Below are 12955 nucleotides of genomic sequence, written 5' to 3'. Positions count from 1 at the left end.
GTTCCAAAACGTATTACTCCTAAAGGAATAACATAATTCTCATTGCCCAGGCCCCTATAATTTTATAATAAAATTTCTATGAATGAAAAGAGAAAATGAGAAATCACATAAGAAATGATGATGATGATACTGATGATCAATAATAATGTTGACTTAAGGTTTTAAGAAAATCAAATGAGAAGAGAAATCTTAGAGTGAACTTATTTATTTAACAAATATTACTGAATTAGGTACATAACCATAAAGGCAACATCTCTGAATATTTTCTATTTTTTTCTGTATTTATTATTTTTTCCATAATAGACAAAAGTTTTATGCAGATTTAAGAAAATGCTATATTTTCATATTATTTCTTTCTTTTATTTTTTATGACTCAGTATTTTAGAGCAGTTTTAGGTTCTCAGATACATTGAAAGGAAGATATAGAGATTTCCCATGTGCCTTTTACCCCATATGTGCACATCCTCCTCCATTGTGAACATTCCCTAGTCAGAGACATACCATGTTGCAAATGATGAGTCAATACTCACACCATCATCACCATCCTCCCTAGTTCATGTCAGGATTTACTGTTGTTGCACGTTCTATGGATTTGGGCAAATGTACAGTATGTTGTCTTCACTATTATAGTGTAATACCAAGCATTTTCACTGCCCTAAAAATCCTCTATGCTCTGCTAATTCATCTCTATTTATTCATTCCCTCTTCATCCCAGCCCAACACAACAACTGACCTTTTCACTATGTCCAGAGTTTTGCTTTTTGGAGAATGTAATATAGTTGAAATCACATAGTAAACATCTTTTTCATTTTGACTTTTCTCACTTAATGTTCATTTATGATTCCCTTTCATGGTTGGATAGCTCATTTTGCCTGATAATAGTCCATTGTTTGTACTTATTATGGTTTATTGTTCAATTCACTTGGTGAAAGACATCTTGCTTGCTTCCAAGTTTTATGTTATTCTTCTCTTAATTGACACATAATCAACTGTGCATGTCTCTTACACTCTGTTGCTTTCTTCAGAAGTTTTCGTTTGATGTACTCTCTTTCATCTATTTTTGCTGTTGTGGCCTATGCTTTTTAAGTCTGACCCAAAGAAATTCTTGCTCCATACAGTGTCATGGAACATTTCGCCTATGCTTTCTTCTACTGGTTTCATAGTTTCATGCCTCCCAAATGTGTATCCTCTGCATCTTTTTTTTTTTTATTATTGTACACAAATGGGATACATGTCGTTTCTCTATTTGTACATGGCGTAAAGGCATACCATTTGAATAATCATAAATTTACATAGGGTAATGTTTTATTCATTCTGTTATTTTTTTCCCTTCCCCCAACCCCTCCCACCCCTCTTTTCCCTCTATACAGTCATTCCTTCCTCCATTCTTGCCCCCCTCCCTAAACCTAACTCTAACCCTAACACTAACTCTTCCCACCCCCCATTATGTGTCCTCATCCACTTATTAGCGATATCATTCTTCCTTTGGTTTTTTGAGATTGGCTTATCTCACTTAGCATGATATTATCCAGTTTCATCCATTTGCCTGCAAATGCCATAATTTTATCATTCTTTATGGCAGAGTAATATTCCATTGTATATATATACCACATTTTCTTTATCCATTCATCAATTGAAGGACATCTAGGTTGATTCCACAATCTGGTTATTGTGAACTGAGCAGCTATGAACATTGATGTGGCTGTATCTCTGTAATATGCTGATTTTAAGTCCTTTGGGTATAGGCCAAGGAGTGGGATAGCTGGGTCAAATGGTGGTTCCATTCCAAGTTTTCTAAGGAGTCTCCACACTGCTTTCCAGAGTGGCTGCACTAATTTGCAGCCCCACCAGCAATGTATGAGTGTACCTTTCTCCCCACATCCTCGCCAACACCTGTTGTTGCTTGTATTCTTCATAATCGCCATTCTAATTGAGGTGAGATGGAATCTTAGGGAGGTTTTGATTTGCATTTCTCTTATTACTAGAGATGTTGAACATTTTTCCATATGTTTGTTGATTGCTTGTAGATCTTCTTCTGTGAAGTGTCTATTCATTTCCTTAGCCCATTTGTCGATTGGATTACTTGCATTCTTGGTGTAGAGTTTTTTGAGTTCTTTATAGATTCTGGAGATTAGTGCTCTATCTGAAGTATGATTGGCAAAGATTTTCTCCCACTCTGTAGGCTCTTTCTTTGCATTGCTGATAGTTTCCTTTGCTGAGAGAAAGCTTTTTAGTTTGAATCTATCCCAGTTATTAATTCTTGCTTTTATTTCTTGTGCTATTGGAGTCCTGTTGAGGAAGTCTGGTCCTAAGCCGACATGTTGAAGCTCTGGACCTACTTTTTCTTCTATAAGATGCAAGGTCTCTGGTCTGATTCCGAGATCCTTAATCCATTTTGAGTTTAGTTTCGTGCATGGTGAGAGATATGGGTTTAGTTTCATTCTGTTGCATATGGATTTCCAATTCTCCCAGCACCATTTGTTGAAGAGGCTATCTTTTTTCCATTGCATATTTTTGGCCTCTTTGTCTAGTATGAGAAAATTGTATTTATTTGGGTTTGTGTCCGTGTCCTCTATTCTGTACCATTGATCCACCTTTCTATTTTGGTACCAATACCATGCCGTTTTTGTTACTATTGCTTTGTAGTAGAGTTGAAGATCTGGTATTGCGATACCCCCTGCTTCACTCTTTCTGCCAAGGATTGCTTTAGCTATTCTGGGTTTTTTATTCTTCCAGATGAATTTCATAATTGCTTGCTCTATTTCTGTAAGGTACATCATTGGGATTTTAATTGGAATTGCATTAAATCTGTATAGCACTTTTGGTAGTATGGCCATTTTGACAATATTAATTCTTCCTATCCAAGAACATGGGAAATCTTTCCATCTTCTGAGGTTTTCTTTAATTTCTTTCTTTAGTGTTCTGTAGTTCTCATTGTAGAGGTCTTTCACTTCTTTTGTGAGATTGATTCCCAAGTATTTTATTTTTTTCGAAGCTATTGTGAATGGGGTAGTTTTCCTAATTTCTCTTTCTGCAGATTCATCGCTTATGTATAGAAATGCCTTAGATTTATGTGCATTGATCTTATATCCCGCTACTTTACTGAATTCACTTATGAGATCTAACAGTTTTCTGGTGGAATTTCCTGGTTCCTCTAAGTATACAATCATATCATCAGCAAATAGGGATAGTTTGAGTTCTTCTTTTCCTATTCGTATCCCTTTAATTTCTTTGGTCTGTCTAATTGCTCTGGCTAGAGTTTCAAGGACGATATTGAATAGAAGTGGTGAAAGAGGGCATCCCTGCCTTGTTCCAGTTTTTAGAGGGAATGCTTTCAGTTTTTCACCATTTAGAATAATATTAGCCATGGGCTTAGCGTAGATGGCCTTTACAATGTTAAGGAATTCAAGAGGCTTATAGGACTCCAAATACACAAAATTACAACAGACCCACACCAAGGCACATTATAATGAAAATACCTAACATACAAAATAAAGACAGAATTTTAAAGGCTGTGAGAGAAAAGAACCAAATTACATTCAGGGGGAAACCAATACGGACTTCAGCAGATTTTTCAATCCAGACCCTAAAAGCTAGAAGGGCCTGGAACAACATTTTTCAAGCTCTGAAAGAAAATGGATGCCAACCAAGAATCTTATACCCAGCAAAGCTTACCTTCAAATTTGACGATGAAATAAAATCTTTCCATGATAAACAAAAGCTAAAAGAATTTACAAAAAGAAAGCCAGCATTACAGAACATTCTCGGCAAAATATTTCATGAGGAAGAAACAAAAAACAAAGAAGCAAATCAGCAAAGGGAGGAATTATCCTAAAGGAACTGTCAAATAAAGGAGGAACCAAGATGTGTCAAAAAAGAAATGAATAAATAAATAAAATTTTAAATATGAACCAAATGACCGGGAATACAAATCATATCTCAATAATAACCCTGAATGTTAATGGCCTGAATTCATCAATCAAAAGACATAGACTGGCAGATTGGATTAAAAAGAAAGATCCAACAATATGTTGCCTGCAAGAGACTCACCTCATAGAAAGAGATACCCATAGACTAAAGGTGAAAGGATGGGGAAAAACATACCATGCACATGGACTCAGCAAAAAAGCTGGAGTATCCATCCTCATTTCAGATAATGTGGACTTCTAGTAAATGTTAGTCAGAAGGGATAAGGAAGGACATTTCATACTGCTTAAGGGAAGCATAAATCAGCAAGATATAACAATCATAAACATCTATGCCCCAAACAGTGGCTCATCCATGTATGTTAAACAAATCCTTCTCAATTTTAGAAACCAAATAGACCATAACACAATAATACTAGGTGATTTTAACACGCCTCTCTCACCACTGGACAGATCTTCCAAACAAAAATTGAACAAAGAAACGATAGATCTCAATAACACAATCAATAATTTAGACTTAACAGACATTTATAGAATATACCATCCAACCAAGAGCAAATACACTTTCTTCTCAGCAGCACATGGATCCTTCTCTAAAATAGACCATATATTATGCCACAAAGTTAATGTCAGCAAATACAAGAAGATAGAGACACTACCTTGTATTCTATCAGATCATAATGGATTGGAGTTAGAAATAAATGAAAGAGTAAAAACAGAAACTACTCCAACACCTGGAGATTAAACAATATGCTATTATATGATGAATGGATAACAGAAGATATTAGGAAGGAAATTAAAAAATTCTTAGAGGTAAACGAGAACAAAGAAACATCATATCAAAATCTCTGGGACACTATGAAAGCAGTACTTAGAGGAAGATTTATTTCATGGAGCGCATTTAATAAAAGAAGTAAAACTCAAAAAATAAACGACCTAACACTACAGCTCAAAGCCCTAGAAAAAGAAGAACAGACCAACACCAAAAGTAGTAGAAGACAGGAAATAGTCAAACTCAGAGCTGAAATCAACGAAATTGAAACAAAAGAAACAATACAAAAAATTGACAAAATAAATAGTTGGTTCTTCGAAAAAATAAACAAAATTGATAAACCTTTAGCCACACTAACAAAGAGAAGACGAGAGAGAACCCAAATCACTAAAATTCGGAATGAACAAGGAAATATCACAACAGACACGACTGAAATACAAAACATAATTAGAAGCTATTTTGAGAAAATCTATACTCCAACAAAATAGAAAATTTCGAAGACATCAACAGGTTTCTAGAGACATATGAATTGCCTAAACTGAACGAGGAGGACATACACAATTTAAATAGACCAATTTCAAGTAATGAAATAGAAGAAGTCATCAAAAGCCTACCAACAAAGAAAAGTCCAGGACCAGATGGGTTCTCAGCCGAGTTCTACAAAACTTTTAAAGAAGAGCTCATTCCAATACTTCTCAAAGTATTCCATAAAATAAAAGAGGAGGGAACCCTCCCAAACTCATTCTATGAAGCCAATATTACCCTGATACCTAAACCAGACAGAGACACATTGAGGAAAGAAAATTTCAGACCAATATCCTTAATGAACATCGACGCAAAAATTCTCAACAAAATTTTAGCAAATCACATACAAAAACATATTAAAAAGATAGTGCACCATGATCAAGTGGGTTTCATCCCAGGGATGCAAGGTTGGTTCAATATCAGGAAATCAATAAATGTCATTCACCATATCAATAGACTTAAAGTCAAGAATCACATGATTATTTCGATAGATGCAGAAAAAGCATTTGATAAAATACAGCATCCCTTTATGCTCAAAACACTAGAAAAAATAGGGATAGTGGGAACATTCCTTAACATTATCCTCTGCATCTTGTTTGAACATCAATTAAATATTGATGTGTGGGTTTACTTCTGAGTCCTCTCTTCTGCTTCATTGATCTCTATGTCTACTTTTATGTCAAGACCATGTTGTTTTGATTGATACCGTTTTGTAGTATATTTACCAGTCAGGTAGAAAAATACTTCTTTCTTCATTTTTTTTTTTTTTTTTTTGGTTTAAGATTTTGTTGGATTTTTTTCTTTTCAATGGTTCCATACATATTTTAGGATTTTATTTTTACTAGCTCTGTGATGGATATCACTGATATTTTGATTCAAACCCCATTTAATCTATAGATCATTTTAGATAATGTGAACAGTTTTTAATTTGTTTTTTTATTAGATATAAATGACAGTAAATGGTATTTTGACATACAGTGTGAACATTTTAGCAATATTGATTTTTCCAGTTTATTCACAGAGAATTTTGTACCATTTTTGAATTTCTTTTCAAATTCTTTAGTCAATGTTCTATAGTTTTCATTGTAGTTTTATAGTTTTCTCCTCTTTTTATATGTTTATTCCTAAGTATTATAAATTTTTGGTAGCTATTATACATGGAGTTACTTTCTTGGGTTTCTATTTCATACAATTTACTGTTGGCATACAGAAATGTCAATGATTTTTGTATATTGCCTTTTATTGTGCAAATTTGCTAAATTTGTTTATTGATTCTAACAGTTTTATGGTGGATTCTTCAGATTTTCTACCTGTAAGATTATGTCATCTGGAAACAGTGTCATTTGGATTTTCTCTTTTCCAATTTGGATGTCCTTGGTTTCTTCTCTTGCCTGGTTGCTCTGGCTAGGACTTGAAGTACTTTCTTGAATACAAGTGATGACAGTAAGCATCATTATTTCACTCCAACGTTCAACTTTTCCCCTTTCAGTATGATTGAGCTATAAATTTGTTTTACTTCTATTACGTTTCTCCTATTCACAATCTTATCAACATTTTTTACCATAAAAAGGATGTTGAATTATAGCAAATGCCTTTTCTGCATCTATTCAGATATTCACATAATTTTTGTAATTCATTCTATTGAAGTAGTGTGTCAGGTTTATTGATTTGCATATGTAGAACTATCTTTGCATGCTTGGAATGAATCTCACTGGATCATGATGAATAGGTTTTTTGATGTGCTACTTGATTTTGTTTGCTTTATCGAGGACTGCATTTATGTTCATTAAAAATATTAATGAGCTAGGGATATAGCTCAGTGGGTAGAGTGCTTGCTTTGCATGCACAAGGCCCTGGGTTCAATCCCCAACACCACCCTAAAAATATATTGAACTATGGTTTTCCTTATTTGTTGTGTCTTTGTCTGATTTTGCTCTCAAGGTAATACTGACTTTGTAGTATGTGTCTGGCAGACTTACCATCTATTCAATATTTTTTAATAATTTCAGAAGAATTTGTATTAATTTTTTCTTTAAATGTTTAGTAGAATTTAGTAGTAAATCAGTGAAGCAATATGATACTGGGATTTTCTTTGATGGAAGATTTTTGGCACTGATTCAATCTCATTATTCATTTCTAGTTTGATCAGCTTTTCTATTTAAATATGTTTTAATCTTGGCAAGGCATATGTGTCTGAAAATTTTTCCATTTCTTCTAGGTTATCAAATTCTTTGGTGTAGAGTTGTTCATAAGAATCATTAATAATCCTTTGTATTTTTGTAGTTTCAGTTGTAATCTTTATCATCTCTGATTTTAACTATAATTTTTCTCTTGAGCTAAGGATGTGTTGATATTATTTATCTTTTAAAAAATCTCAACTATTTTCATCCTCATATTTTTCTTTTTAGTCTCTGTTTCATTTGTTTGTACACTAATCCTTATTATTTCTTTCCTTTCACTAATTTGGATTTATTAGCTTAGTTTTCTTGTTTCTTCAGATGTAAATGATAGTTTATTTATTTGAGAGCTTTCTGCCTTTTTCACGTAAATATTTATTCCTGTAAGCTTTCCTCTTAGTACAGATTTTGCAAGTCTATATTTTTGTATGTGTTTTATATCTATTTACAATTTTTAAAGAAATTTTTAAATTTCCTTCTAGATTTCTTTTTATTTCCATTGGTTGAAGTAAGATGCATAATTTCAATATATTTGTATAGTTTCTACAGTTTTTCTTTTACTGATTTCAAGTTTTATAGCCTTTTGGTCAGACAAAACATTTCACATGATATTAATTTGTACAAATATGTTAAGACATTTTTGTGGCCTACCATATCATCTGTCCTGATGAATTTTCTATGTGCTTTTGAGAATGAAATGTATCCTGCTGTTTTTGGAAAGATTACTCATTGGGTCTGGGGTACAGTTTAACTTTGCTATTTCTGTGTAGCAAGTTTCTTGTATGCAGCATATATTGGGTCTTGTTTTTCTTTTTCTAAATCTATTGTCATTCCATACTATTTAGTCATTCCATATCTTTTAATTGAAAAATACAATCAATGTTCATTGAAGGTAATTATCAATTATGTTTCTTTATTTTCTAGTTTTTTCTTTTTCTTTTTTGTAATTTTTTTTTCCCACTCTCTTGTGCTAAGTTCATTTGTGATTAAGTGATTTTCTCTAGTAGTGTGTTTTGATCCATTATTTACTTTTGTGTATATCTACTATGGGTTTTGCTTGTGATCATAATGTGGCTTTCAAAAATCCTTTCTGTGACCACAAATTATTTTGAAAAGATAACATTGATAAAGCTAGAAAGAGAAACAAAAATATAGGAAAATGTTAAAGAAAAACACACTTTCGAGCACTCCATTTCTCCCTATATTCTGAGGTTCTGGTGTCTCATTTTACATTTTTCTTATTGCCTATTTCTTAACATATGATATAATTATTTTTGAGTGTTTTAGTCTTCACACTTTATACACTATGTTTATGTTATTAAGTGTTAAAATTTGTACCTTCATTCTTCACATTGAGTCATACAACTTCAAATACTTTCTTCTTATTCATTAGCATCTGTTTCTTTCACTTTGAAGAACCTCCTTTAGCATTTCTTATAGGATTCATCTGGTGGTGAGAACTGCTTTTACTTTTAATTGTCTGAGAATATCTGTATCTCTTTTTGATTCTTAAAATCCTTGCTGGTACAATATTCTTTGCTGTCAGGTTTTGTTATTCAATTTGTACTATGAATATCTCATCCCATTTCCCCCTGTCTTACCAGGTTTCTTCTAAGGATACTGTTTTCAGGTGAATTGGAACATCCTTCTGTCTCATTTGTTTCCTCATCTTGTTTTGAAAATCCTCTAAGATCTTGACTACAATATGTCTTTGGGTACTTGACTGAATTGAATCTGACTGATGACTTTTGATTTTTCTGTACCTGGATATTCATATCCTTCTGCTCCTTTGGCATTATTAAATCTCTCTTAAACTCTAATTATCCAAATATTTGTTATTAATGATTTCCCAAATTTTTCTTATGCTTGATTCATTTATCTTTAATTTTTTTTATTCACCTCCACCTATTGTTGAATAGCATCTCTTTGAGCTCACTGTTTCTTTTTTTTTTTTCTGTCCAATCTATTCCATGATGAGTGCCTTCGATTACGGTTTTTATTTTTATGTATATTTTTTTCAAGGATTTCTGGTGATTTTTAAAAATTATTTCAATCTCTTTGTTAAGTTTCTCTGATAAAAGAGTGTATTGTTTCTTTGGATTTCCTTACAGTTCACTGGCATCCATAAGAGCCATTTTAAGAACTCTGAGAGTAGAGTACACACATATTGATTGTTTTGGAGTCAGTTTCTGATGCTTTCTCTATTGGGGGGGGGTCATGGTTCCCTAGGAAATTTGGACGCTTGATGATATATGACATTTTTGCCATGAAAGAGTAGATATCCATTCCAGCCTTAATAATCTGGTTTCATTTGTGCCTGTCCTTTCAAAAATTCTAAGTAATCTACTTTTCATTTTTTTTTTTTAATGAGCCTGTGATCATTGCTGCTATTTCAGCTCTAAAGGGGGACTCAACTCCATTGTGGATGTGTTGTTCAGGATTAACAAACTGCCCAAGAAAGATAGTCTGTTCTCACAATCCTTGGCCTGTGATTGGGTGGACCCAAATGCCTTGACACTCTCACCAACCTATGCTCAGGTTCTGCAGGATTCTGCCCAATGCTGGACCTCACATAGATGGGCTAGCCTTAGTATTCTAAGCAATGACCTTAATCCACGTACTTTTCAATTCCCCAAGCAGGAAATGACTCTCCTTGTTATGTTGCCTAGGGTAGTGGAAAAATGGGGTGAGCAGTACCATGGCCATTCATGCTACAACATTCAATAATACCTAATGCTTACCACTTAACAAGAACACTGTAGCACAAGAGTAAGACCTTAGTCTATGCTTCTATGTTCTGCCTTATACCATGGAATAGTCATAGGCAAATAACTCTGAAGTGTGCTGGAATATAAGTCCATATTATGAGTATTCATATTATGGGACTTTCAAGGAACTGGTTTAGTTCATTTAATTTGTATTATGTGCCTAAGTTCTTATATCATTCCCTTATTTTTCTCTAAATGTATGTAGGGTCTAAAGTGATATCTCAATTTCAGTCACAATTTTGATATCAATATCACTCATGCTATTCATATTTTCTTTGTTTACTTAAAGATTGATAAATTTTTAAATATTTGCAAATATAAATATATTATGAATTGCAAAGAATATGATATTTTTTGAATCTTTTTAGGGTGAATTTATATACATATTATATATGCTTAGATAAATATACACTTAGATATAGGTTGATAGAAATAATTGGGACAAAGCACAAAATTGTTGACTATTTTTCTTGTAATAAGTTTGTAATTTCTGTTTAAACTTAAAATTATTAACAAAACAAAAACCAACAAAATAAAACAATAGGTAGAAACACTAAAGACTGGAAAATAAAAATGAGAGAATTAAAATACTATTCAATTACCATGGCATTTTAGATTTTATGAATAGTCTATAGAAAATAAGATTCCATCATTTGTGCTTTGCATGTTTATATATTTACATATAATGCTAGATGTTAAATAATATCAAATGAAGTGTATATAGAACACTTAACTAATGATTTTAGGTTCACTGCATATATTTTTTAAAAATGAAAAGGGTAATGTGTGTGACTTATTTGTGTCAGGCCCTATAGATCTGTTCCTGCTTTGTGTAGCTCCTCAATCTACAGTTAGTTAGATAAATTAGGATCATGGTATTCCAATAAGTAGTTGTAAGAATGAAAGCTGTTACATGATTTTTGTTGTTGGAAACGGTACATATCATCTTCAAGAGCTGCCAAATATAGGTGCTTAAACTTACAATTTTCCAACCTGTCTAAAAATTCCCAGGGGAACAGATTCAATGCTCCAGCAACAAAAATCATATAACAATGAAAACATTTGTTTTCAGATTGTTCTCTTCAAAGCATAGGTTTTTTCTATAAAAAGATTATTTTCTTTCTCTCTCCTCTACTGTTACCCTTACCTAGAAGAAACACATTTTGTGTTTATGTTTTCTGAAAATAAATGCATCCCAGTGGGGGTGGGGGAAAGAATGAAAGTTGGAGGTCTTGCCATATTCGTCATTGCAATTATAGCATTAAAGCTCAAACAATAAGAAAATCATTTTGTACTTTCTGTTTATTGTAGATGGAGATCAAGATGTGAGAATGGCTTGCTGAATTCTGTTCACCCAAACTTAACTGAAACTGGTTGTCTTAATTCAATTGAATGAATCAGTCTTCCTGTGTCTTCATTTTTCTTTCTTTGCTACAAACTATGTATGTAAAATTTAGAAAGATGATAGATACACATACAATGTACATACACACACATATATATTCCCTTTTCATAAAAAAGATTAGTGACTTTGTGATGTAAAAACTATCTTCACTGTCAGTTTCTTTCTGCCCAATTATTTTTAATCAGAACTTAGAGTTTGAATGATGGAACACTTTTTAAATCTATATTCTGAGCATCATTAGACTTCTACTGATTTCAAAAGATCCTTTAAAAGTATTTTTTTGAATAACTCATTTAAGTGATAGCACGAAACTTACTAAATTCCATTAGAACACTTTTTATAGTCATGAACATTATTCTCACATAGCGCAGTCCAGTGTACTTAATGATGAAGAAGATTTTTAGAAATTCAGAAATGAGCCAAAATACTTTTCAAAATAGATTATCAGTGTACGTATTTAGGTGTGTGTGAAAGCAGAAACAAATAATGGTTGATTTTAGTTATTAAATATTAAAATTTAGACAATAAGATACATGATCACACATTGAGAATATAAAAGTAGAATTAACATTAACAGTATAAAAATAACATGAGCACTTTGTTTTAACTATAAGTAGAAATTTACTCTTGTATGTGATCAAAGTTGCCAGGATATAGAAAGTACAAGAAGAATTTAAAATACTTAATTAAAAAATTCATTTGAAACTTTTATGCAGAACAAATATATATATGTGCCTTGTCAAAAAAAAAGAATAATTAGTTTAAAATATTGCATTAAAAATAGCAGGCTTTCTTTCAGGGGCAGATTGAGCATGATGGTGAAATTTTATCTTATGTTTCATTAAGCAAATAAATGTATTATGACAGCTAGGATTAATGACTTGTCATCATTCAACCTTAGAAAATTAACCATTTTATCTAAAAAGAAATACATCAGAGGATTTTTGGTAAATTATTCAGTATCTTGCATATGAGTGCCCTTTATTTTTAAAACAAGTAATGTTTTCCAAAATTCATTTCTATATTTAAGAATCATTAAAATGTACCCGTTAAAAAATTCTACTTACTTCAATTCTGTTGAATTTAATGCCAGTGACACTTTGCATATTGAAGGAAAAACAAATTATCACAGCATATTTTTCTTTTCATGCTGTGTAAGCAATTTTTGTAACTGTTAAAAATTATTTTGCTATTCTGACTTCACTTGTCAGAAATGATAAAAAAATAAAAAATGAACTTTGTATTTTCATCTCCTTAGGTAAAATAGCTTTTAAGCCCAGTTTCCTTATTTTCCAGTATAAAGTTTACCAGAAATATGAAGATACATTAAAAATTCACTTTTTTATTATTGTAAAAATTAGGGAAAGTATTCATAAAATAAT

Source organism: Sciurus carolinensis, chromosome 4, assembly GCF_902686445.1.
Source record: "Sciurus carolinensis chromosome 4, mSciCar1.2, whole genome shotgun sequence".
NCBI classification, from domain to species: domain Eukaryota; kingdom Metazoa; phylum Chordata; class Mammalia; order Rodentia; family Sciuridae; genus Sciurus; species Sciurus carolinensis.
This window is presented reverse-complemented; position numbering follows the sequence as displayed.